We start from the raw sequence: 24,715 nt of genomic DNA on the forward strand, positions 1-24,715 counted from the left end.
TTCGTAGCCTTGGTGTCTAAAATTATCCCCAAGAAATCAGAGTTAACATTTCTCTCACACAGATAGACCTCTGTGTTCACTGAGCATTAGTCTGAAGGGGGTCCTGGCAGGTGACTGCATTGAGCACCCTACTCAAAATGTATCTGGCCAGCCTCATTCTTTGTGTGCCAGCTTTGTATCTGGGAGATTGTAATCCTCAAAATAATTGGCCTGTTTTCCAATATGATCAGTGTTTTGAGAAATTCATGCTGGTTCAGACTCCTTGATACCGTATTTCTGGCACCCAATTTCAAGGTTTTGTCTAGGGACACTTTCTTCAGTGCTTCAGACATAGATGCACAGACACAAGGGATGAATCCCAGACAAATCGTCTAGTCACAGAGATGTGTTTCATCCATACTGCAGTTATTACTGAGTTACTGTATGGGAGGGTTTGGGGAGTGGGCAGTCCGTCCCCTTGACACAACAAACATGTCCAGTATACTCAGGCACAGGGCATGATGAAGCACCAGGGTACACAGTGTCCTTTTCCTGGTTCTCTATTTTGAAGTGTGTTTTCCACCCAGCTGGCAGCCTGCCACACGGACCTGGTGCAAGGCAGAAAAGGGCTGCTCATGTAAGCTTTGCATCACTTTCTTTCAAGGGATAATGTTGCATTCATATGTTTTGATGTAAGGCTCATGCCTTAGAGAGAGAGAAATAAGGAGAAGTGAAATGTGATGAGCTTGTTTTCATTGCCTGTAATGAACAGCACATGACAGCTTTGAGAAATCACATGTTCAGAAGATTCACTATTGTGCCATCTGAATTAGTGAAATAAAAGTAAAGATTTTTTTATTTTCTAACAGACTGGGCAGTAGCTGTCCAAGAGTAACCATCAGTTCAGTCTCAAGGTCAGTAAGCTCACATGTGAGTACATTAGGATGATTAGTACACTGTGCAAGCCTGTAATGTGGTTTTCATTAATATTTTTCTTATGCTACAGTTTTGAGTGGAACATTTGCAGTCTTGCGACCAGAAAACACCAAAGTGCTTTGCTGTCATTAACAGACCACTTCTGAATTCTTCAAGGAGAATTGCTTGGGGAATGGCATTAGAGTAGCTAATGTTGTAGCTATTGTGAATATTAATTTCCTCAAGCATATTGGGTTTTTTTGTTTGGTTGGTTGGTTTTGTTTGGGTTTTTTAATGTGGGTACAAGGAATATTATGATGGGTAAGATATACATAAAGTCTGAGAATTTTTTCAGAGTTTTTACTTGCAAGATTTACTGTTGCTTTGTGTTCACTTCTGCTTTGGAAGTATTAAAGAATGGGCATGTGAATGCCTCTTACTAAACGAAACAAAAAGAAAGTTTTATTCCACTTAAAGAGAAAAAAAATCAAGTTTGATTGTTGGTTTGTTTTCTGTCTGGGTTTTTTTTTGTTTTTTTTTGTTTTTTTTTAAACAAAATCCCAAATAAAAAGTGTTCAGAGTAAAAACTTAAAAAAATTATGTGTGTACACTTCACGTGACCTCAGCACAATTTAGAGTTGTTCAGCAGGAAAACCCCAATTCACAAAATTCCAATATTCTAATTTATCTTTAAAAAAAATCCACAAAACAAACAGAATGCATTTTTCTTCCTGGCATGCTTCCACTGCTCAGTAATTAACAAGACATAAAGATGATCTGAGCCCGAGAGTTTAACCAGAAGTAAAAATACAGCAATACATCCTGGCCCTCATTCTGGTTGTATTTTTGTTTAGAAGACTCTTTCATGTGCTAGTGGGGTATCAGAGAGAGATAATGATCTGTTGAATAGGAACAGTGGAGTAAGATTCGCAGTCAATAAATCTGCTCAAAATGCAAGCAAGTGAAATAATATATTGTCTGGTACAGCTGTTCAATTACATATACATTGTTGAAATTGTTTCAAAGCTTATTGTACACACAAGTGGTTGGGTTTGAGTATAGCATAACAGAAATGAATTGTCATTTATATGTATTTACAGGAATTTATGATGGGGAAAAGAATTTGCTTAAAATCTTAATTCTGAATCTCGTACTAAATCTACTCAAAATTAAATGTATCCTTTTAATGCTGAGCTCAACATAACAATTGTTCTTATAGAGGAATTCAATTTTAAAAAATAAAGCTCACCAAAAAGCATTTTTTCAGCAGAATATTAAGCTTCAATGAGAATTTAAAAGATCTCATCAATGGTTTATTTTTTTAGTTCAAAAGATGAAATTGTTGCTATTTTTTCCATTGTGAATTTCGTTACAAATTGCATTGTTGGCTTCAGTGGCATATGTTGTAGTCACATAGAGAGATACAATGTAGTTCATCTAAAAATATTAGCAAAGATTGACTCCTGAGAAGCTTATATTTTTCAAATAATATATAAATGACTCAGATTTAATTTTTTTAATTATTATTTCTTGCTACATTGTATGCTATTGGCGTAGCAAGAAATGACTCCCTTGCTAGTGGCGTAATTTAGTTTGAAAGTTTTGTGTTTATCAGAACCAGAAATTTTGCAGCCATCATGGATTATCCATTTTCTGGAGTCTTCTGATGATCTCTCATATGCCATGACTGTGCTGTACGTAAGCTGTGCTATGGAGGGTTCTTCCACATAGCTCATGAAAAATTTGAAATGTCTGGAAATCTCCAGGTTTGTTAGGTGACTCGGAATGCCATTGTATCCAATTAGTATTTTTCTCCCTTACAGAGTAATTTCTTGGAAAATACTAGCAATCTGCAGAATTATAGGTAGTTATATAAGCTTTTGGGTAATTATATGTTTATTTTCTTATGCAGTACATTTAGTTATGCTTTGTTATGAACTCTTTACAGCAGTGCTCAGTGGGGTGGCAGAGGAGAGAGGGAGGGCAAATGGGGCTGAATGGCGAGTAAAACCAAGGGAAATCTCATATTAAAGATTTGCCAATGAATCTTTGTAGAGTTTATGCAAATCCAGGCAGTATTTTGTGAAAGTGTTGATGAGTGTCACATCCTGATAACTGCAGATTTCCCCTTACATTTCCAACCGTACCAAATCCAATTGGAACTGCTAAAATTAACACCAGAAGTCCATAGCAGTTTGTCAGAAAAAATGTGTGAAGTTTGTTTTTAAAATATCATGCCCTAATTATTCTTGGAAACATTATATATAGATGATGATATAAAATATCCTGTATACATTCCCTGATGGATGACAAACTTAATACTAGTCCCCATAAATCCTAAAAGACCATCTATTGCTGAGGGTTTTTTTGCATCTAAGTACAGATGAAACCGTGTAATTTAACTGCCCTGGCACCGAGGCTCTGTTAAGAATCTGCTTGTTTTCCAGGGGCCAACCAGGAGCATCACTTTTTGCCACAGCACGTGCTGGTCCTTTTTACTTTGCTTGAGGTGTGACCTGTGAAGTGACTCCAGACATACCGATTTAGTTAATCTCAAAAAAAAGTGAAGAATACAGATTAAAAAAAGAAATTAATCTTAAAAAGGGGGGGGGGGGGGGCAATTAAGTAGTATGTTCCCTTTACTTAGTTATTTTCAGAGTTTTGAAGATTCCAGCCAGCTCACTTGCCTGTCTGCCTGTTGTCTTGGCTTTTCATTGTGTGGGCAGTTTCTCCTCTGAACCTACCTCCCAGCTTCTGCTGGTATTGAATTTTTGAGATGATTTCATGTTCCCTTTGCTTTCTTTTTACTTGGTCTGGCAAACCCATTCTGTCTTTAGAACTGGGCCAAGAAAGCCCTTGCAACTTCTACAACATCAATGTACAAACATTCAAGAGGAGGAAGATTTTAACCCAACCACTTTGGGATGCAACTGATATGAAACGCATCTGGATATGACAGCAGGCAGTTGGTTATGTATCTTCTATTTAGCCTGTCTTTATTTGCCAGCTTACTGTATGCTGTTAATATAATTTTGAATGCCTGCATATATGACAAGCCATGACCATAATGAGCCTGTTTATTTCAAGATATGTAGTGGCATCGTTCATTTGCACATTAAAGGAAACTTTGCTGGAAGAAGACAAATTTGAGGCTACAAAAGCTTTGTGATTACTTTAATGCTAATCTGTATTCAGTCCCATATATAAAGTGTCACATCTTGAATACTTTAAAAAATTAATTAGTCAACTGTGTTGTGCCACAGATGAGTAGAAGCAAGTGGTTGCTTGCATCCACAAGCTGTGACGTTCTCTGTGCCAACATGATTTTAAAGGAGAGAAGGCTTGAGCTAACTGAGCTGGAGGTGGTCCTATCCTCTTCCTTCTACCTGACAACGTACAAGGTTGTGACGTTTGCATGATTGTGTTCTATTAAATGATGAAAGCATGTTTAGAGTATGTCAAGTAATGATCTCTGCAGTGCATTGCATCCTATATTTATAAAGATATTTAAATGTTTGTGTGTGTTTTAGTAGGAAGTATATATCACTGCATCTAGTGTTAGTGATAAGTCTCATTGGGATGTTTTGCAATCTGGAGAGCAACTATAAATGTAAATAGGTTGACTAAAAATAAACACAGCTGCAAACTAAAGATTTGTCATTAGTAAGAAGAAAGATAATGTATTTACCCAATTTCTCCACAGACTATTGTACCTCTATAAGCCTCACAGATTTGCGCAAGAGTGTTTCTTTGCCCACTTCCTGGGGCAATTTTTTTATAGAAGTCTCTAAGTAACTTGCCCATCATTCTTTTCAGTTTCCTCAGATGGCTGCCTGTCTGTATGGGCAACATATCAGACTCACTCCTGTCTCATGAGGGGTCATGCTCACCATGTTTTACTTAGGAAGTAAAGGTAGCGTGAAAGGTGCAAATTCAGACTTCTCTGAGGGTACGTGCCTCAGAGGATGACATACAGAAGCCTCGGTGGCCCCTCTCTGACTTCCAGTTTTGAGACTGGAAAATGTTTTCTGCTGACTGCATCCGATGTTATGAGTAGCACTCAGAGGTCCTGTCGTGGAGTAGGCTGTGCTTTATTATTTCGAAGGTATATTTCACACAAAATGATCCTTTCCTTTGCATTTTTACATTTCTTGCACTTGTGTGGTGAGCACTGTCATAGCTGTGTTTCGCACTCCTGTAGCTCTTCAGACAAATTAACCTTTTGCAGTTTTATGAAGGAAATGATTTGCAGTAATACTTTGTGAAGTAAAATAGATTGCAGAATAGGAAGACACTGTGAGTTCACAATACAGAAAACAATTGTGTTTTCTAAAGGTTGCTAAATACAGAATTGGAATTTGTGAATAACATCTAAAAGCAGATCCAAATTAACTTTGAAGGGACTATATATTGAAGCATTGAAAGTCCATGTTGCAGCCTTAACTGGTAATCCTTGCTTATGCTGAAATATTTTTTGCCTTAGTAATGTAATTTTTTGTGAAGAGTTTAGCATTTCATCAGGGTTGTAAATACATATAACCACATAAGGAACTATTTTGCTTCAAGACTTTTCAAAGTTGGTAGATGTGTTATTGTACATTTCATATTAAGCATTGCAACAATCTGAAATAAATAGTTGATAGCCTTAAAATGAATGCTTCTGATAACAGGGTTTTTTTGTGCTTTCCTTGTACTTGAAAAAGATGAGATACATATTTTTTCCTAGATCTAATACATCTTCAGAAACTTTGCTTTATTTTAGGTCTTTGGATAAGTAATCATTTTGGGAACATGACCTGCTAAGCAGCAGTGGCTGTGCAAAAAATCACTATTCTGTGGAATATGCATCTCAGACTTTTTAGGAGGTGAATAGAGGGATGACTTGTTATTTTTGTGACAGCTTTCATAGCATTTATGCAATAAACTTTTACTTTTTTTTGCAGCAAGGTTTGAAGTAATATTTATTAGGTCAGTACTAGTTTAGTTGCGTCAAAGCTGCATAGAAGTAATGTTCCTGTTACTATTTTACTGATGGTGATTGACTTTTTACACTTATTTCCAAGCAGAACTAGGCCTGAATTGGTTGTATAAAGATAGTAAATAAAATTTTGAATTTAATTTGCATTTAGCATTGCCTCAGAAGTATGAAAGTGCATGGATTTGGACACTTACGTAAGTTACATCATTTGTGAACTACTGTAACCGGATGTAGAGGTGAAACCGTACTGAAACATACAAGAGAGATTAGCAACATCAATTTCAGTATACCTTCTTGAAAAAGACACCACCAACTCATATGTAAAATGAAGTATTTCATGTTGACACAATCATCACATTTACAAATTCTTTGTAGATACTATTTGTGAGCAAGGGACTAAATAAAAAATACTGGTATTTTTAATATGTAGAAAAATAACTTGTGAAAACAACTTGATATTTATATTAGTATGGGTATTTTATATCTCAAGTTCTTTTGAGAATCCCTTACACAGGTCTATTGCTAAACCCATTTATTTTTGGGTACTTTTGTAGTTAGTATCATTGTGAGGTAAGAATATTGTTGATGCTTGCAGGATCCAGCCCCTGGAGAACATTTTAAATTCTGCTTGGTAGAGGAAAACTTGTGTTTTGGTTGTATCTGTTTAGGTAGTTCAGGTTTTAATATCCTTGTAATTTAGATTTTCGCCAAAGGATTATATTTAGCATCACTGTAACATTATGAATTTTTGGATTCAGGTTTCCTTCAGCTTCAATTGTCTTTTAAAGATGGTGATATATGATTGATGTTGTGTGTCTTAACATGTGGTCATCTCCCTTATACTCTGCACTGTAACCATAAACCATTTTGGAATAAAACTGCAGCATGTTTATCATAAATTGCATGCTACTTTTCCATCTGAATATGCTTCATTAGGCTTACCTTCTGCAATAATTCTGCATCATTAGATTGCATGTAGAAAGAAATAATTTCAGCAGTAATCCACCAGGCATGGAGAGCCCCCATGTGTTTGACATATAAATGCATTGAAGATTAAACCACTTTTCAGTGTCCTGTATAAAAGGTATTTTTAAAACTGTACAAGTGCAGAATTACCTTCTGCTCAAATTGCTACTTTTGGATTTTAGCTATCTTCATTTTCCTTCAAATATTGTGTTGCTTTTTAATAGTTCCTATAGCACAGAAACTTAATTCAAGATATTAAGACTAAATCAGTAATTCACTGCTGCAAGCTTTCTTGTATCACACAGATGCCTTTGGATCAGTTCTAAAAAGAAATGAGTAAACCAGACCATTCACTAGAAGGCAGGGACTTTGCTTCATAGAATTGTCTAGGTTGGAAAAGACCTTTACGATCAGCAAGTCCAACCATCACCCAGGACTACCAAGACCCCACCTAAAGCATATTTTGGTCTACTTCTCTGTGTAGTAATTTTCTTTGTAAAGTGAAGAATTCAGAAGAAAGATGCTTCATTTTTTTAAAGGAGAAATTGATGTAAGGGCTTGGATAATAAACAACTGAATTTATTGACAACTTCTAATTAGTAGGAGACATAATGTGATGACAAGCAGTGGCATCATTTGAGTGTTAGAGCATTTAAAGAATTTTATCTCTTGTTAAGTGTGAGGTGGAAGGAACAGTCAGAAAACCAAAATTATCCACCATTTTGAGAGAGTGGTGGAAAATGAATGTATAAATGTGTCAATTTTTTATCAAATTAATTTATTCTATAGATCGAAATGGAACTTTACTATTCTCTCCCTTTCCTTTTTTAAGTTGGATATAGAAATTTGTACTGTTAGGTTGATTGATCACTTGATTATTGTCACAAGTTCGTGAATGATGCAGCTTGTTCAGCAGCAGTATGTTCTTTGACAGTGCTTCTCTCCCCATATTTCTTGCTAATGAGATAATTAATTTAATTTAAACTCTTTTTCATTACTTGAATTAAGAACTGCAATCTCTGAAGAACAGCACCAAGTACCACACATAGCCTCTGCCAGAATTGCTGATCCTCTGACCAAATGGCCATATGTGCTCCAAAGGCTGTGCACCCCAGGAAAGAGGCAATGGTTGTGTTCCTGACTGCTTGAGCTCTAAGCAAACCTGCCATGGTTTATAATAGCAGTGACAATTGCTGCTGGTGCCTCTGTAATGTAATTCTGAGCTTAGTACTAAGGATGGGCGGAGATCAGAATCACATTTAAATAACAGAACTCAACACCAACCATAGTATTTTGTTGTTTGTAAGTGGTGGTAGATGGTATTTTAGTAACCCCTGTGTTTTAGTTCATCCATGTTTGGATATTCAAGGTGGTTTAATTGGAATTTTGTGTATTTCAGTGCTTTAATGCTCTGAAACATATTAACTCTGGCCTAGCAGTTAAGTGTTTATTCATTTTCAGAGCAATGTAGGGTCATTCATCCTCAGAGCCCTCCTGAGAAGTAAGAGATAGGAGATGGGCACTGTGCAAGTATTATTATTCTAATTTTACAAGGGGGAAAACTGAGGAGATGAATAATTTGGTCAAGGCCACACAATAAGCCGATGTGAGCTCTGAGATTTGTTTTGGCTGTTAGCCCAGTGGTCAGGCCAGCCTGTGCAACATTCTGCTTTTTCAATTATACCCTGATGCCTTAGTTTTATTGTGATGCCTTAATTGTCCCACAGTCTGTCTAGGCAGATAGTTTTCCTTTCAGGTAATAAGGTGAACATGACAACAACAAAATCTTCAAAAGAAGGAAAACCTTATCAAATCAGAATCTGCATCTACCATTATTTTGTCGATTTTAAATCTTCATAGAACACATTTAACCTTGTCTCTCCTGCCCAAAGTGAGTGAAAATTCTTTGACTTATATAAGGGAGTTATTAACAGAAATAATTTTCTTAGACATCAGCTGTTAGTCTCCCTTTCGGTAGCAGATAATGACACATGTGGAAGGATGTTTTACTGAACTTTTCATTATTTTGAGAAGTAATACCTGTGTGGTATAACATGGTGTAGAATTGGAGAATTCCTCCAAGCAGTATCCTTAGAATGTCTCACTCAAGTAGAAGCGGTTCTTTGTTAGCAGTTTGGAACTCCAGTTGGTTAAATAGATGTACTTTGAAGTAACAACTTACCCACAGTGATTTTGTGTGGTGAAAGACATCAGGTTTTAATGTTTATCTGAAACAGTTGTGTGTTTTTTTTTCTCTGCTCCACAAATGGGTTAGCTGCTACCATCTCTTGTGGAAGGGGGTTAGGTTTTGCCTCAGATCCAGCCAGTCTTTGTTGTAAAAATAACTTGGTCTGTAATGCTGTTATTATTAAACAAATTCAGCATTTTGCAAGAAATGAATCAACATTTAAGGAAAATGTTAACTGTTTCGGTTCAATAGTTTAACAAAATGTTAACCATTTTATTTACATAGACTGATCGAACTTGTGAAGCCTTGCAAACTTTGGCACCATGTCTAGTATTTTAGTACGTATCCAGTTTTTAATACGTGCATGAAGATGTGCCATAAATGGGTTATCGGCTGGTAATCAGTTCTCCCCCTGCCCACCTCCCTTTCGGCAAGGCTGTGGGGTTGAGCTGAGCTGAGCTGCGCCTCAACCCAAGCGGGTCCACTGAACGCGAGTGCTGCAGGGGCCGCGCGAGGGGCAGGAGCAGGAGGTACGGACAGTCACGCCGCGGGACCCGAGCGCTGCCCCGCACCGGGAGGGGCCAGTCCCCGCTCGGTCACGTGCCGGCCGTGAGGCCGGAGGGTCACGCAGGTGCTCGTGCCCCGCACGGCCGCGGAGCGCGGTGGCAGGGCTGGGGTCGCCGCCGCTCTGCCCGGCTTCGCCCGGCGCGGCAGCGGGGGCTGTTCGGCAGCCGACCATGAGACCGCGGCGGCTGGCGCGGGCGGGGGAGGCGCCCGTCAGGTGAGGCGGGAGCGGGGCCGGCGGCGTGAGAGCGGGCAGCCAGCCCTTGCTCGCGGTGGAGAGCGGCCCCGGGCGGGGGCCGCGGGCATGTTCGGCTGCTGGTGGGGCTCCGCAGCCGCCAGCGACGCCCCGACGCGGGGCTGGTGCGTGCTTGCGGCCTCGGGCCGAGCCGCGGCGGGATGAAGGCGGGAGCAGGTCGGGAGGCACGCCGTTGGGCTGCCAGCGCCTCCGGGCTGTGTCCGCTCTGAACTCAGGTTGGCTGCGGGGCTGCTTTTCCAGTGCACGGTACGTCCGTCGGTGTGTTCTTGGCTGTGCTTGTGTGTGTGCGCGGCATGGGCTTGTCGGTGTGAGTGAGCCCCGGAGTGTGTGCGTGCTTGCAGAAGGCAACGGGTGCGGGCATTGTTTGTCCATAACCTGGCTGAAGTTTGTGTGAACTTCATCTTTAAAGCGCTGTTTCACTTGCTTCTGATGGGATGTATGTTAGCATTGATACGAATAGTGGCAGGAATCTCATTAGAGATGGTTTTGTCAGGTGAAGTATTGCCTCTTGGTTGACGGTTTACAGGGTTCTTGACCAACCCGGTTGCATATTTAACTTTAGGATACGTGTGTATTACCGGCATGGAATCATGATGTTGGAAAACACAATTTATATGAGGAATTTAAAGTTTTATTTCTGTGCTTGTTAAAACACATGGGATAAACCAACAGCAACATTTTCTCAGTATATGCAGTTTAAACACGCAGATAAATTTAGCTAACAATCCATTTTTATATATATGTACATTAAAAAAAAAAGGCAGAAATAGAGTATAAAAGACTGGGTTTTAAAAGTGCATACCAGTTGCCAGCTGGATATTATTGTGGAGTAATTTAAATACTTTTAATGACTTTAGCAGTTATTTTTCTCTAAAAAAACCCACACACTTCAAAGTGTGAAAAAATGTTGAGAGGAGCAGGGAGAGTGGGTTTTGCTAGCTTTTGAACAGGGGATCTCTTCCCCACTTAGGAGTACTGTGTGTTTAAAAAGGCTGACTGTCACATGTTGGAGCCTATGGCACAATCCAGTAGTGGCATGCTACATTTCAGACGGTAAGTGTTGGGTTAGCAGCTTAGGCACCATAAAATCATATTGCTGTCAGGACCCTACATTAAATTCCATGACATGTATTAGCTGCGTATTCAGGAATTTAGTGAGATCCAAACCAGTCTTTTATATATCAGTTCTGTAATGATAGGTATTTGGTCTTGATGCAGATGCAATTAGGATTTATGCAGGTATTAAGTAGAAAGTTCACAATTACATTTGCTTATGAAATATGTTTAAAAAAATGGTTTATGTACAGTACATTGATTTCATACGTAGTTCTAAAATGAAGCAATAGACATGTATAAAGACTGTGTGTCTTGATATTCTGTACATAAAGTACAGCTTTTTTCTTATATATTTGGTACTCACGTTGATCTTTTTTTGAATGAGGTTGACTTGTGAAAAGCGAGCAAAACTATTAAGTGAAGAGCATTCCCTTCTCTACAGCAAGAGAAGTAGTGGTGTATGTATCACTGGTTTCATATTTGGTTCATTTAATTGAGACTCCACAGTTTCTTCTGTGGTTTGATTCTCTGTAGATGCTTTTCTGAGTGCATGTATAGCTTCTGGGTTTGATTCTCTGTAGGTGCTTCTCTGAGTGCATGTGTAGTGACTGTCAGTCATCTGTTTTACTTCCTTTAAACCCATGTATCTATTAGATAAGATTTGATTATCTGTTTCAGAGTTTTCTTTCCTAAAGCAGTACCACATTTCTTGGTATTTTAGATGTAAACGTACAGTATCTCACATTCCCATTGCCTTCCCTTTAGTATGTGGGTAAGAAGTTGTATTTAGTCAGTGCCATCTCAATATCCAGTACACTGATAGCTCGGCAAGTGAAAGTAGAATTAATTATACTTTTAGGAAGATTGAGCTTTAGGTTTTTACCTACTCCTACATGAATGAATATTTGCAGTCAGAAGGACAACAATAGATGGATGAAACAACTTTTTTAGTATTATCTAGCAAGGTGCTGTATTCAGTCATTATAACTTCAAACCAGTTACTTCAGTAGCATCTTTAACATGGAATTGTTAATTTTTGTTTTTTTTTTTTGGATAAAATTTTCATTTAGGGTCTCAGTTTTGCTCACTTTTCCAGGAACAAGTAATACATTGATTCATACAGTGATAGCATTGTAGTATTCTAAATGCTATAAAAGGTGTAGAAAATTTACTTAAGTCTAATGTTGGAAGTTTGGACTTTTTATATTGTCATTAAAAATATAACTATTAAGTATTAATAAATTTTATTAAGATAAATATGTTTAAAGTGACAAAACATCAAATGAACAGAAGGAAGAGAAAATGTGAGCTATTGTCGGAGTAATTGTGAACAAGTAAAAGCATGAAAAATAAACCAGGTGAAAATGTGTAAAAAATATTAACCACAGAAAATGTCTAAATTTTACTTCCTATTTTTATTTAAGTAATATGATAAGAAAGAGTTACTTTTAAGATAGCTCAACCCTATTTAAGTCAAGTGCTTGGTTGGCTTCAGTGATAGAGCGTTTGATGTTTTTCTTAGAATGGTGATGTCACAAGGTAGTATATTTGTACAATTCCAAGAGGGGACAAAAACTACAGAGGGCCTTGATTACCTCAGATGATTTTTCAATGTTTTGGGGTTTCAGTATGTAAAACTGGGATGGAATTTACAACATCATCTAGGAACTAAGCATGACCTTTGAAACTTACTAGCTGTTTGTGAGAATAAGGTTCACTTTTCAAAACTATTATTCTTCTATAAATAGTAATATTTCTAATCCATCTCAAGATAAATTTGGAAAAGTTACCTGCTTTTACTTTTGTTTTGGAGTATGTTATAAAGGAATAGTCCTCATAAATTGAGTTGCTAGGAAATAACAAATGCAGTGGAATACACTGATAGAAGATTGATCTTCACAGGTATGCCATTTGGATACAAGACTTAAGTACGTAGTCACCAGATGGAAGTTTAGGCTTTTCATTTAAGAAGGTGCATCATTAATGTGTTTTCTCTAAAATTCAGAGCTCTGAGATTGTGAGATACCAGACAATTAGGTTAGCAAAGAGAAATAGATGTTTGAGAGACTTCTCTGTTAGCATTTCTTTGTGAATTTTTCATCAGTAAAGTTTTGAGTTTATAGCCTGAGATCTCTTGTCACGGAGTTCTGTAACTGCAGGAGTAGGTATTTTCATTTTTTAATTATTATTATTTTTTATTTTTAAGGCATCAAATGTAGATGTTAATGTAGTAAAGAATGTAGTAAAGTTGCTGTCTTCAGTGACATTGTACACGCACTGCTTGAATCTTCAGTCTGTACAGTGTGAGAATGTGCTTACTTTGGGAGACTGGAATAGAGAGTAAACATTTCTGCTTTATATTTCTCTTCATAAATGTCCAGTCTGCATTTGATTTCATTTAACCGTGTTCAGTTGCATAGACTGCTATTTCCCTTCTTATCTTTGACAATAAATCCCAGTATAGCAGCTTCCACCAGGTTGTAGTCAAAGACTATTTTTGTTCTGCTGCTAATTACAGATTTCATGCTCACCAATAAGGCTTCTGAAGAGTGAGAGTTTTCTGGTGATCAGGGATATTAAGAAAAAACAAACCACAGTATCACAGGGGCTTAGTAGTTGCCTTTCACAAACACAGAGGCACACACAAACTTTTTTTGAAGTACTAAACCGGAGAAACTGCTTGAGTCAGAACAAATAGTTAATGAGTTCAAGCAAACATGACAAAAAACCCAGTTTTACTGCCTTGACTTCATATGCTTCCAGTATTATATATATTTTTTTTAATGCATAAAAACTTCATAATGTTCTTTTCTCTCAGGTGTTAAAAAAAAAGTACAACTCCAGACCCAGGAACTCTTGAAAATCCTCTTGCTTTGCATTTGCACCTTCAGTTTGTATGTAAATATGTTTATTCTCAGGAGAAGCAAACACTAATATTCAGTTTAGTATACCTGGAGTTCATATATCATTCACCTCACTTTCATGTACCTGCAGTTTGGTAGAGATCATTAAAAATAGTCTGGTTCAATATTTAGCAATTAATAAAAGATTTTCAATCAATATTTAATATGTATTAGAAATAAGATTTTTCTAAATATTATTAGAAATCCAACCAAATTCTTCATGTGGAAGGCAAGAGGATCCATTTTGTTTGTGCCTTTGTTTTTATGGTTTTGATTTTCAGTTGTTTTATGCAGGTTTCCTATCTAGTAGTTACTGCAAATTGAACTGGGTAGGAAAGGAGAGTGAAGTAACCAGATAGAAGTCTTGGTACTAAAAACTAACAGACCAACCTGAACTTCAATAGAGCTTGAGCAAAGATTGTTGGTTCACTGCTTGTATCTTGGAGTGTGATGTAAAAAGCTAAGAACAACTTCCCACTCTTTACTAATGGAAGTTGTTCTGTGTACTTGTGCTGAGATGCTTTCTGGACAGGTGCTTATAGGTTTTTAACATGATTGTTTTCCTTGTTAAAGTTGAAGTTTCTGATTACGTGAATATTAGGAAACCAAGAATGATGAGAATGTTTCTGACTGGTAATTAACTTGAATCTAACTGCTCTCTACTTTAAAACCTGTTACAGTAATGTGAAGCAAGAGGCATGTGTGGCACATCACTGCTGCTTATTTGGGTCGTTATTAGGCTGCTGCTGAGAACTTGCACTATTATGATGCTCTAACAAAAATAGCATCGTTTCAGTGGTTAACATTATTTAAGATGAGACTCAGTATCTTTGAAGAACTGCTGCTACTCTGGATCACATCTTCTAAGAATGTGACATTTAGATCAAGCCCTAATGCAGGATCATGGCTTATGGTTTTATGTTACCATCAAGTGTTCACTTCGTTAAAATGACCTTTCTGACACAATGTGCCCTGTGGTATTGTAATCCTGGGGACCACAGTTCAGCTCTAGCTTCTGATTTGTCATGACCCAACCTTTTAATGTGTGATATCAACAAGTGATGTGTGTAAAAGGAGAGATTCATCTTTCAGAAGAATATATCTGCTGTCAGCTGTGTGCAGGGAAAATCTAATACTTGCTTTTGATACAGAGGAATCTCAAACCATTGATTTTTGTTAGAATATTTCACAAGAGTAGATTAAAAATGAATTATCATCTAATGTTTTCATTTGAAGACTTTTGATATTTTTAAAACATTTATTAGTCAGGTCTGTATGCTGAACAGTGGCACGATGTCCTTTGTTTTCCAACTTGCCAGTTAAGCCAGCACCATATGAGGCTATAATTCTGCACTAATCTTGGTAGTTACCAGGTAAATCAGGATACTGATGCTTGTGTAGGGGAGTAAAATTGTCAAAGAAACAGATCTTATTTCAAGTAGGATTTCAGTCCAGTCGAGAGGCTTTCCCAGTGTCAGCAGAGTCAAAAATCCAGTCATGGCAGACTGAACTTTCTACCAAGAGAGAAGCCATGGGAATCAATTTTGACTTTCATATCTGGAAGTATGAGCCTTTTTTGTTCATTATAGTTCTTTCTTTGAGCCACAGCAGGAGGTATTATTTAGTAACAGATGTTAAGAATGGCATTGGCTATTTTAATGTATTTATTTCCAATAGTATTTTCAGGACATTTCCATCTTTCCGAATAGTATCTATAAATTTGAGAAGAGGTAAATCAAATTTAGCACAGTCATACAGTAGCTTAGACCTTTTGTTTGCCTGGATGTTAGACTTACGAGAACAGAGTGGTTTGCCGACTTGGAATGGAAACTGTGATTCTTTGATTGTAGCCCTAATTAATACAGTGACTTGAGGCTGGTTTTTAAGGCTAGAAAACTGGAGTCAGAGAAGAGCTCAGTCTTGAGATGTGTTCCATGTCTGAATTGTCAATGAAATGTAACTCTACAGAGTGTATGCAGGGATGCTGGTATTCTTTTGTCTAGGCCATTAAGTGTGGCAGGCTGAGCTCCTACACAATCCTTGCATGTCCTATTGGAGGAAAAAATCCATTCATGAAGTCATGCCATAACTGAAAAGAAACAATCTCCTTAAATAAGTAAATGCAAAAAATAAAAATAACCATGTTATACAGCTGTTATCTCACATGATATTCCTGTAGCAACCATTAACTACCAAACAATGAAAAATAGAGTAAAGCTCAAACCTGTTTGTATGCTAGTATTTCTTCTAATTAAAAGAAGCATCATGTTTATATGTTAGCTTTTCTTCTAATTCATTATTATGATTCAGACCTGGGGCAAGGCATTTTGAAAAGGGGAGGCAGTATGGTAATTCTGCTTTTGTTTGTTTTCACCTGCACGTAACTGAGCAAGCACTAACAAAATTCCATCCTGATGTTAACATGACATAGTCAGTTATCATAGAAAAGCAGTGATGGAGAGGACCTCTCTTCCATACCACTGCATCCTGCCTTACTCCCTAAAAGAATCATCTTTAAAAGTGTCATTTGTGACAGGCATACAGCTAATCTTTAAAAGCTGTCAATAAGGGAAGTTATCAACTTCTAGATTGGCTGTTCCAGTGCTTAACTATCTTTACTGTCTCAGAAAGTTGGGTATTTTTTCTAGACAAATGAAAAGCTCCCGTGGTGCAGGTCATCTTCATGTTTCATCTTCTCAGTGGACCCAAAGGAAAAAAAAGGTTCCCCTTCCCCCTGCGTCAGTCTTCTGTGACAGAGATTTCAATTTGCACTTCAATTTTATGTCCCACACATGTTTTGATTTCTGTATTTTGGTTCAACCTGTTGTATTTGGCTTGGGAATATTTACTTAACCTAAGATATGCTTTTTGAACATTTCACATTTAAATAAAAACATTGAATTCAAATAGTTTAAAGATTGGGAACCAAATATTGTCCATGATTTATAATCAATATTATGTATTGAGTATCGTATGACATGGTTAGATCTTTGAGACTGCGGTTCTCATGCTGACTTGAGATCACAAAGCTGCATATTTAACTTTTTTGAGACAGAGGTTATGAGGTTTGTTATTTTGCTGAAGTCTACTAGAAACTTTTCAGAACCTGTTATGCTTCTGAATTTATAGAAGTGTGTGTTTGTAGGTAGGTGTGTATGAGCATCTGTCTCATAAAAACATAAACATTAAATGCTTCTGCTGATACATTCAGAAGTTGATTAGCTCGGCCTGCTCTGGTTTCACAGCATTTCTCAGAATAATTATTACTAGGTACACTTATCCTGTCAATATAACCTCACAAGACAAGTGTGGGGAGAGAAGAAAGGCAAGACAAGAGTTTGGAAGAAGGGGTCTTTTGGAAGAAGAGCTGTGAGGTGGTGCTAGCGTCATACTCAACCAGTCAGCATCTCTGCATTTAGAGGAGGTATATCCAAGAAGATCTGAAGGACTGTTCTTGGATAACCTTCTTCCAGCCTGTATTATTCCATCATCTGATGTTATCAGTTGGGTGGACTTGGCAGGCAGTGGGTAATGTGAGTGATTCAGAGCTGAGGATAAAGAGCAACAGTGGAAAAATGGAAAATGCTTCTGCAGTGTTGGAAGATAGTATGTACCTACAGAAAATGCTGGAAATCTAGTCCAGAAATTTGTAATAACCCTTGTTTAGGTAATGAAAATGGCTTTATTTTAAAATAATTGTGTGTGAGTCATTGGCTGGTATTTGGCTTGACTTCAGCTGTGCAGTAGAACAAGAAAAGTAGGGGGTGCAAACTTCAGCTGATCACATACCATGAATATATGACTCGGGGAGACTATCTTGTGCATTGACAGAAGTGAGGTGGATTGCATTGTTCTGAAACTACAGAGGAGCCAAAGACATTGTGCCCATTAAGATGGATGAAGAGCTGACATTCTTATGAAGGATTATATTTAAAAATGGCATGCAGAATGTGTATGTTTGTTACCCCCAATCTTTATGTCTGTGAAGCATAAATATTGTGAAATTCTAACTAGATCCGAACTTTTTTTTTTTTCAAGAAGTTATTTCTCAGGGGGTAGGGAGGAGGGTTAGGTAACTAAAAATTCTTTTTTAGTTATTTTAATGGAATAATAAATGTTATTGATAGTTAAAGAAAACTGGAAACGTGGAAGAAGAGAAAGCAGGCATTACTACTTTGTCATGTTTGGCATTTTGAAAGGAATCGTCCTTTATTTCCCCATTCAGAAATTTCTATTTTATTTTTCTGCATAATGTAGAGCTACAAAAATACTTGGGTTTAACTTGAGTTAGTAACAAATGTTTCATTTGATCTTTCAAAATTGCAGACAGTAGTCTGCATTTTTGCTTAAAGGAACAAATTCTAACATGCAGTTGGACATAACAGCATTGATGTGTTCTTCTCCATGTCCATAGTGAGTAGGATGTGAAGTTGTAGGCTTAAAGTAACACAAAGGAAGATTTAGGTTAGGTATTAGAAATGCTTCCTGATATTAAGAATACTTACTATTTAATTAGGTGGACTAGGAAGATTATGGGATTTCTATCATTGGAAGCTCTTAGGAAAGGTTTGGAAAGCAAATGTCAGAAAAATGCATCTGTATGCCTTTGTATGTGAAGACATACTAGAGAATTTATAACAGACAAAACTTGTTCTCATTTCTGTGTATTCCTATTACTAAAACTGAAAGTCTTCCTCCAAAACTGAACTTGTGTCTTGTTCAGCAGGTGGATCTCTTTTGTGTCTCTACCTCTGAATTTGGTAGAAATTCTTGCTATTTTTACACATCTGTGAGGAAAGGCAGTGAATCCGTGTTATAAAGGTTTTCCCAAGAAACAGAGTTTGGAAAATAATGGACTTTTGCAAAGTTCCTGATAAAATTTTGTCATCCTTTGGGGCTTTTTTTTTTTTTGTTTTGTTTTCATTTGCTCTTTCTCGTAGTTCAGTGCAGTAATCAGTGTGCATCTTTTCAATACCTGCTCCCAGCTGCCCTCTCAAGTGTTTCATATAAGAACAGTGTGTTTGCTGGTGAAACTCATATGTAGTTCATCACTTATTTCTGGGAAAAAACTCTTTGTCTATATTTATGGAAGTGCTGAATAATCCTCTCAATAAGGGTCTAGGCAGGTATAATAGAATTGGATGCATTTAAAGAATTGATTCTATATGAACTCTTACAATGTCTATATTACGTAGGAGGGCTTCCCTTATGCCTTTAGCGTCACCTGTAGAATTTAAAATACAAACACATAATCTAAACTAAGCTATTTTTGATGTATTTTTGCTTTATTTATAGATAATAATTTTTTTTTGTGACAACTGCACAGACTTTTCCATCTTCTATTAATGACATAATATTATGGTTTATGAATAGAAGGCTGATTAGACAGAACATATTAGAGCAGTTGAGACTTGGGTTTGCTATCCAAGAAGTGTAGGAGTGCCTTGGGGCCAGAGAGGCTCTGTTGCATGATTTTCTCTGGTATTCTACACATTCTATATAGGAACTGACAGCCTCTGTCCCCAGTAGCTTTGAATGAGGAAACAATATTAAAAGGGCATGTTCCTAACCAGTCAGTGCACATGACTGGTTCTTGGCTCAGGTGTTTTAGTTTACAAACTGCAACTGAAGTTCTTGGTTAAGTGTTGTGAGAAGGATAAGCCTGTTCAACTGCTTTTCTCAATATTTGATTTTATATTTTACTCTACTGAAGCTAACAAATGGTTTGGCATAGGACAGAAGAATGGGTTAGAGGGAATTGGAATCATGTCTGTGAAGACAGTCCTCTAACAATTGCTGTGGAAAACACAGATTTCTTAAAGACAGAGAAGGAGCAGTAGGGAAGAAGTCCCAGTGTGCTGTGGACTCCTTTGTGGTATTGCACAAGCCGCTGTTGTGTCTAGCCATTATTTTTCTAATTACCTTTTTACCTTTCTTTGGACAGACAAATAGCAAAACCTACTATTTAGCTTAGAAATTACACCATTTTGAATGAAGCAATGCTACTATTAAGTTCAAAGAAAACTGTAGCTTTAGAATAGACTGTAGCAAATGGGGAACTGATGTGGAAACAATAGCATTCTGTCATATCTGTATTAAAGAAATAGCTGCCAAGATACTTATTACTTTCAGACATTTCAAACTTCAACAGGTTTATAAAGAACTTAATATTTTCATATGCTTCAGTGTAAAGCCATCTGTTGCAGTGACAGGAAAGTGTTGAGAACAAGAACAAACGTATGTTTATGGAAGTACTCCATTAAATGTCAACAAGAAAGACACAAGATACACAGCAGTATCTCGTAACAAATAGGCAAGGGATTTGAAAAAACACGGCAACCATCTTCAATATTTACAGTTACAATTTATTTTCTAATTTCTTTTTGTGTAGAAGTGTAAAAAAATAAAAGTCTGTCAATACAGATGGTGAGGGAAAGAAGAATACTGAGTCAAATACATCCACCTTTTGTAGTTTTTCATGTTTCTGCTCTCTTTTCATACAGTTTCAAGCTTATATCTGGATATATCAGTATATATGTTATACCGTATGTAGTGTCTTATACATCTTCTGGACTTTTTAGTGCAAGATAAATAGCCTCAAACAGTCACAGAAGCTGACATTTACTAGTACCTTCTTCCCATCCCCCATTTGGGACAGATTTTTATTCGTGACTGCACAAAAGAATGAATCACATTACAGTGTTTGAAGTTAGAAGTTGGTATAGTGTGACTTTTAACCTGTCATACCCTAAATATGGGACGCAGTGTGGACTAGTAAGAGATACAAAGAGATTATAGGGAGAAAAATGGTACTGAGACATCAAAAAGAAAGCAAGTGTTCAAGAAAAGTTACTTTGAATCTTTTGTCAATGGTATTCAAACAAGAAGAATCTAGTTCTAAAGAATCTGTACAGTTGGATTTGTAGTTCTAAGGTATAAAGGATATGTTTTACAGTGGTTCTGTTATCTTCAGGTCTTCATTCTCTCTACAGTTTTGGGTGACTGGGAAAAAGACTTGAATTACATGGTGCCTTGGTAACACTGTGAATTTTGTAGTAAGTGTATTTTATGTTTTAAAATGTTAGGTCCAAAAAAGATGTGTGCTGAAGGGTTACGGAGCAGGTTATGGTATAATTCCTTCCCCCATTCAAACGGGAAATCGTGTTCTTTAAGCAGGACACAGCTTGGTGAGCCAGTTACTCAGTTTGAATCAGTGGCATTCCACACTGGTGTGGGAAAGGGCAGACCTGATGATTTTCTGATGAGAGGTTTAGGTTATGTTCTGCTAATGTGTTTTCTTAATGAGATTTGTAAGCATACTGTGGATTAATATTCATCAGCCTTCCAAAACTTCAAGCCAGTAGAATGCAGAGATGGGAATACACACATACTAGTTGACATCATGGTGAGATAACAAACAAAAGTATTCTAGCATTGCCAGTGTTGCCATTCAGCACCAACTGGTAATGTTCATATGATTTCGTTTTTACTCAGACACTCTTAGAAGTTTTCAGTGTTTCATTGTGGCATCTTTCAGCTCTATTAACTTGTGCTGTGATATCCTTAAAGGAGCAAGGAAACTGTGAAAGTAACAATGCCTGAACTGTTATTTGAGTTCCGACAAATACGCAAGTTTTTAAATTTTTGCTTACCAACAGTGACATCGTGTGGCTGTTGTGAAAATTCCCGCTCGGTTTCAATACTGAGGAGTAAACGGTTTAAACCCCTGCAATTCTATCAAAGCAGTCAAATCACATACATGTAAACACGTGTTCCCAAGGCTGTCAGTCTTTCCCTCTAAATAAAGATGAAGAACCAGGTAGAGAGAAATACAGTTCCTTGGTCAGACTTGTGTCTCCTTAATACCTGTTCTAGCTTTGGCAGAGCAGGGCACTGAGCACCAGATACCTCAGGTGAAGGGGTGTGGAACTGTTCCGGAAGCAAATCATTATTGCCCCCATAAAGGTTTTTCTTGATGTTTAATGTTGAAGGGATGACTTTGATCCTTAATGCAGCAGGTTTTAGACAACAGGGTATGAAGATTTGGTTCCTCTTTGAACATTTCTTAAACTTCCTTCAGTATTTGGCAACACACCCTGACACTGAGTCTTGCCATTACGTACACCTGGTATGCTTAGAAGAATCCTAACAGGATGAATTAGTGTCCTTCTACTTTTCTGTTAATTTTCATTACATGTTTTTGTGTGGTTTTTTTTTTTTTCACTGAGAACTGAACTTTCTAGTTCTGTGCACCAATGATATTATTTTGACTCTCCTTTTTATTTCCTTGAAAAAAGTAAGCAACTATAATGTTGTTTTTCTCTGGTTTTCACATAAGAATATTGGGGTCTTTTAACCCATTCAGTCTTTTGTCATTACCATTGACCTTCTTATGGACCCTCTTTTACAGTGTTCTTTTCATACCGTCTAGCCTAGCCTTCTTGGAGCATGAACAGGTGTGTCTATTGCAAATTAGAGGAAAGGTTCCTAGTAGGATATCACATGCCAGTAATTGTTTTACTGTGCCAAGGGGTCCTGACCTGTGTAAATAGGTTTTACAAAATATCTGTGGTGCTCGTGAGACTTTATCAACACAGAGAGTAGCAGTAAGCATTTTAGTGCTGATATGTTTTCTTCATCAAATTACAGTCTCTTTCCAATTTTATTGCTAAAATACAACTGTTATTAATGCATTTATAACCATCTTTATTGTCCAAATATTTGTTGGATGATAATTTATTTAAAAGCTATTTTATTGGCATTAATAAGTTGGCTTTTCTTGCACAATAGACTATCCCCTCAATTTATGTAACTTTTATTTTTATGAAAAATGGTTATATGGTTATATTTCAATGCTGTCCAGTGTGAAATGATTGTGAGAATTATTGTCTAATGAATTTTATCATGCTATTAATCAAGATTGGTATTAGCAAAATGAAGATTGGTATTAGCAAAACGAGCTTAAGGATTTGTTACATTTACTGGTATGGTTTCTATAGAAGCTACAGAACTACAAGAAGAATGTGGAATATAATGTTTCACTGAATAGAATTGGTTCCCAGAATGTAAAACAATCAATCAAAAATGAGAAACATTCCCAGTCCTATCAGATTGTGTTAATAATCTGTGTATGTTTGCTTCTCTTTGCTGTGGAAGTTCACAGTGTCCTTTATGGAAGGGATGAACCCAAAGCAGGCCAGCATCCTGGAGGACATTGTGATCATGTTGGCCATTCACAGGCTGTGGACAGGACCAGCAGGCACACTGGTCATTCATGTGGGGCTGCTCCTGTCTGCATGGGTGTGCACTCTCTTCTCAGACTGTTAAAAGACCTGCCACTTCCAACCAGCAATGTTTGTTATTTTACTGCCACTTGTTCTTTCTGTGTAACATTGAGCATTTTCTTTATTTGATTTTCTATTAACAGTATTTAAAAAATGTCAAAGAATTATTAATTTGTTAGAGAGAGATTAAATTTTCCTCCTAGAAAAGACTGGCTTTAGTTAGCTGGTGGTATGCTACAGTTACTGTGTTGCCTGCTGGTAACTGAAATTGCCAGTAGGCCCCCAACTATTCCGAAGGAGATACTACTGTGGGATGTTTTCTCCCCCATTAATAATGATTATAGGTGGTGGTTTTGCAGCACTTAGTGCAGTTGAGGTATGCTAATTTGTTTGAGCGTGCCTCTCAGGGAAGATCAGGGAGAGGATCATCTAGTTTAAGTGTACTTACCAGGCTTATGTATGAGAAAAAGTAGCAGCAATTTGGGTATGGGCAGGAAGAAAAATAGAGGTACCTTAAGCTACCCTTCTGGGAAGAGGGAAAGAGCAAATAAATAACTGCAGGTGCTCTGGTGGTGTCAGAGAGATTGGGAGAAATAGGTGTATTCAGAACTGCATCCTAGCACATCTGCATTATCCCTGGATCACACACAAATACTTGTGTTCCTTTACAAACGTTGAGGTGGATGCTACTTCCCTTCTGTCTTAATTTCACATTTAAGTGAAGTTATTAATCATACCTCCATCTCAGAGAGGTGGGTTGAGGATAAGCACCTTAAAAATTGAGAGGAACTTGTAAGGCTCTGCCTCTAACATAAATTGTGATTCACTGTCCCTGTTCCCTCTTTTGTTGGAGTCTTGCTGATGACACTGAATTTCAGATGGAAGAAATTACTTGAAAAATTCCTCCTCCCCCTCCCTGCCAAAGAAATCAATGCCAAGTGCAGAGGTACTGATTAAAAATGTATCTCCGAGGAGCCTAACAGGAGCTAATCCTTAGGATATATTTAACTAACTTCTAATCCCTTTCACTGGTATGTGCACTGGAAGGTGAAGTGCCTTCTATTTGCCATAGGTTACCTAGTTCTTTATCCTTTCACTTCCAAGTTAGCCTTTTCTTTCTTCTGTCTTGAAAGTCAACAAAGAATTATGCTTTATTAGGGACATCATTTTAGTACTTTAAAAGTACTTATTGCCAATAGAAGAACAAAATTTCAAGCTTTGCTGCGGAAGCCATTAGTTAAATAGTTTCTGTCTTTATTTCTACCTCTACAGCATAGCATGAGATCTATTGGCTGGTAGTGATAACAGAGGTATTATTTTCTCCCCTTAAGCAAAACGATGTGTTCCTAAAGTAATTTGCTGCAGCGAAATTATAACTGCTCTTTTTGTTGTGACAGTACTGTAATCATCTGGTGTCACTGGTCACTTCTCTAACAGCTTACTGGTTCTCAATGCTGTCAAGTGGAAGTAAAAAAACAAAAGGAGGAGCTTTTTTTCCTTTAGCTGATGACAAGGCTTTTCATGGTTACATATTGTATTCTCAATTGTATGTAAAAAATAAGTTGATGATTATTGGAATTATTTTTATATCATAGAATAATTTGCTATTCAATGAACCATGAAAGC

At 37.2% G+C, this 24,715-nt stretch overlaps 1 protein-coding gene across 26 annotated transcripts in view; it reads left to right on the forward strand.

The window, feature by feature from the left end:
- The window catches only part of RBFOX1 (RNA binding fox-1 homolog 1), a 1,299,775-nt gene that overhangs the window by 591,550 nt on the left and 683,510 nt on the right, over positions 1–24,715 (forward strand). Inside the window, exon 1 of one of the 26 annotated variants that reach the window (XM_061358277.1) lies at positions 9,786–9,807. The exons of 24 other annotated variants lie outside the window; for them this stretch is intronic. The gene's annotated coding sequence lies outside the window, so the exon portion shown is untranslated. Of the gene's footprint in view, positions 1–9,785; positions 9,808–9,947; positions 10,093–24,715 lie in introns of those variants that run through there. One more of the 26 variants, XM_061358276.1, reaches the window with a different exon arrangement.

The sequence above is a fragment of the Neopsephotus bourkii genome, unplaced genomic scaffold, assembly GCF_033783945.1.
Source record: "Neopsephotus bourkii isolate Nb327-2 ecotype Australia unplaced genomic scaffold, CSIRO-AGI_Nbou_v1 NB_940, whole genome shotgun sequence".
Taxonomy (NCBI): Eukaryota; Metazoa; Chordata; class Aves; order Psittaciformes; family Psittacidae; genus Neopsephotus; species Neopsephotus bourkii.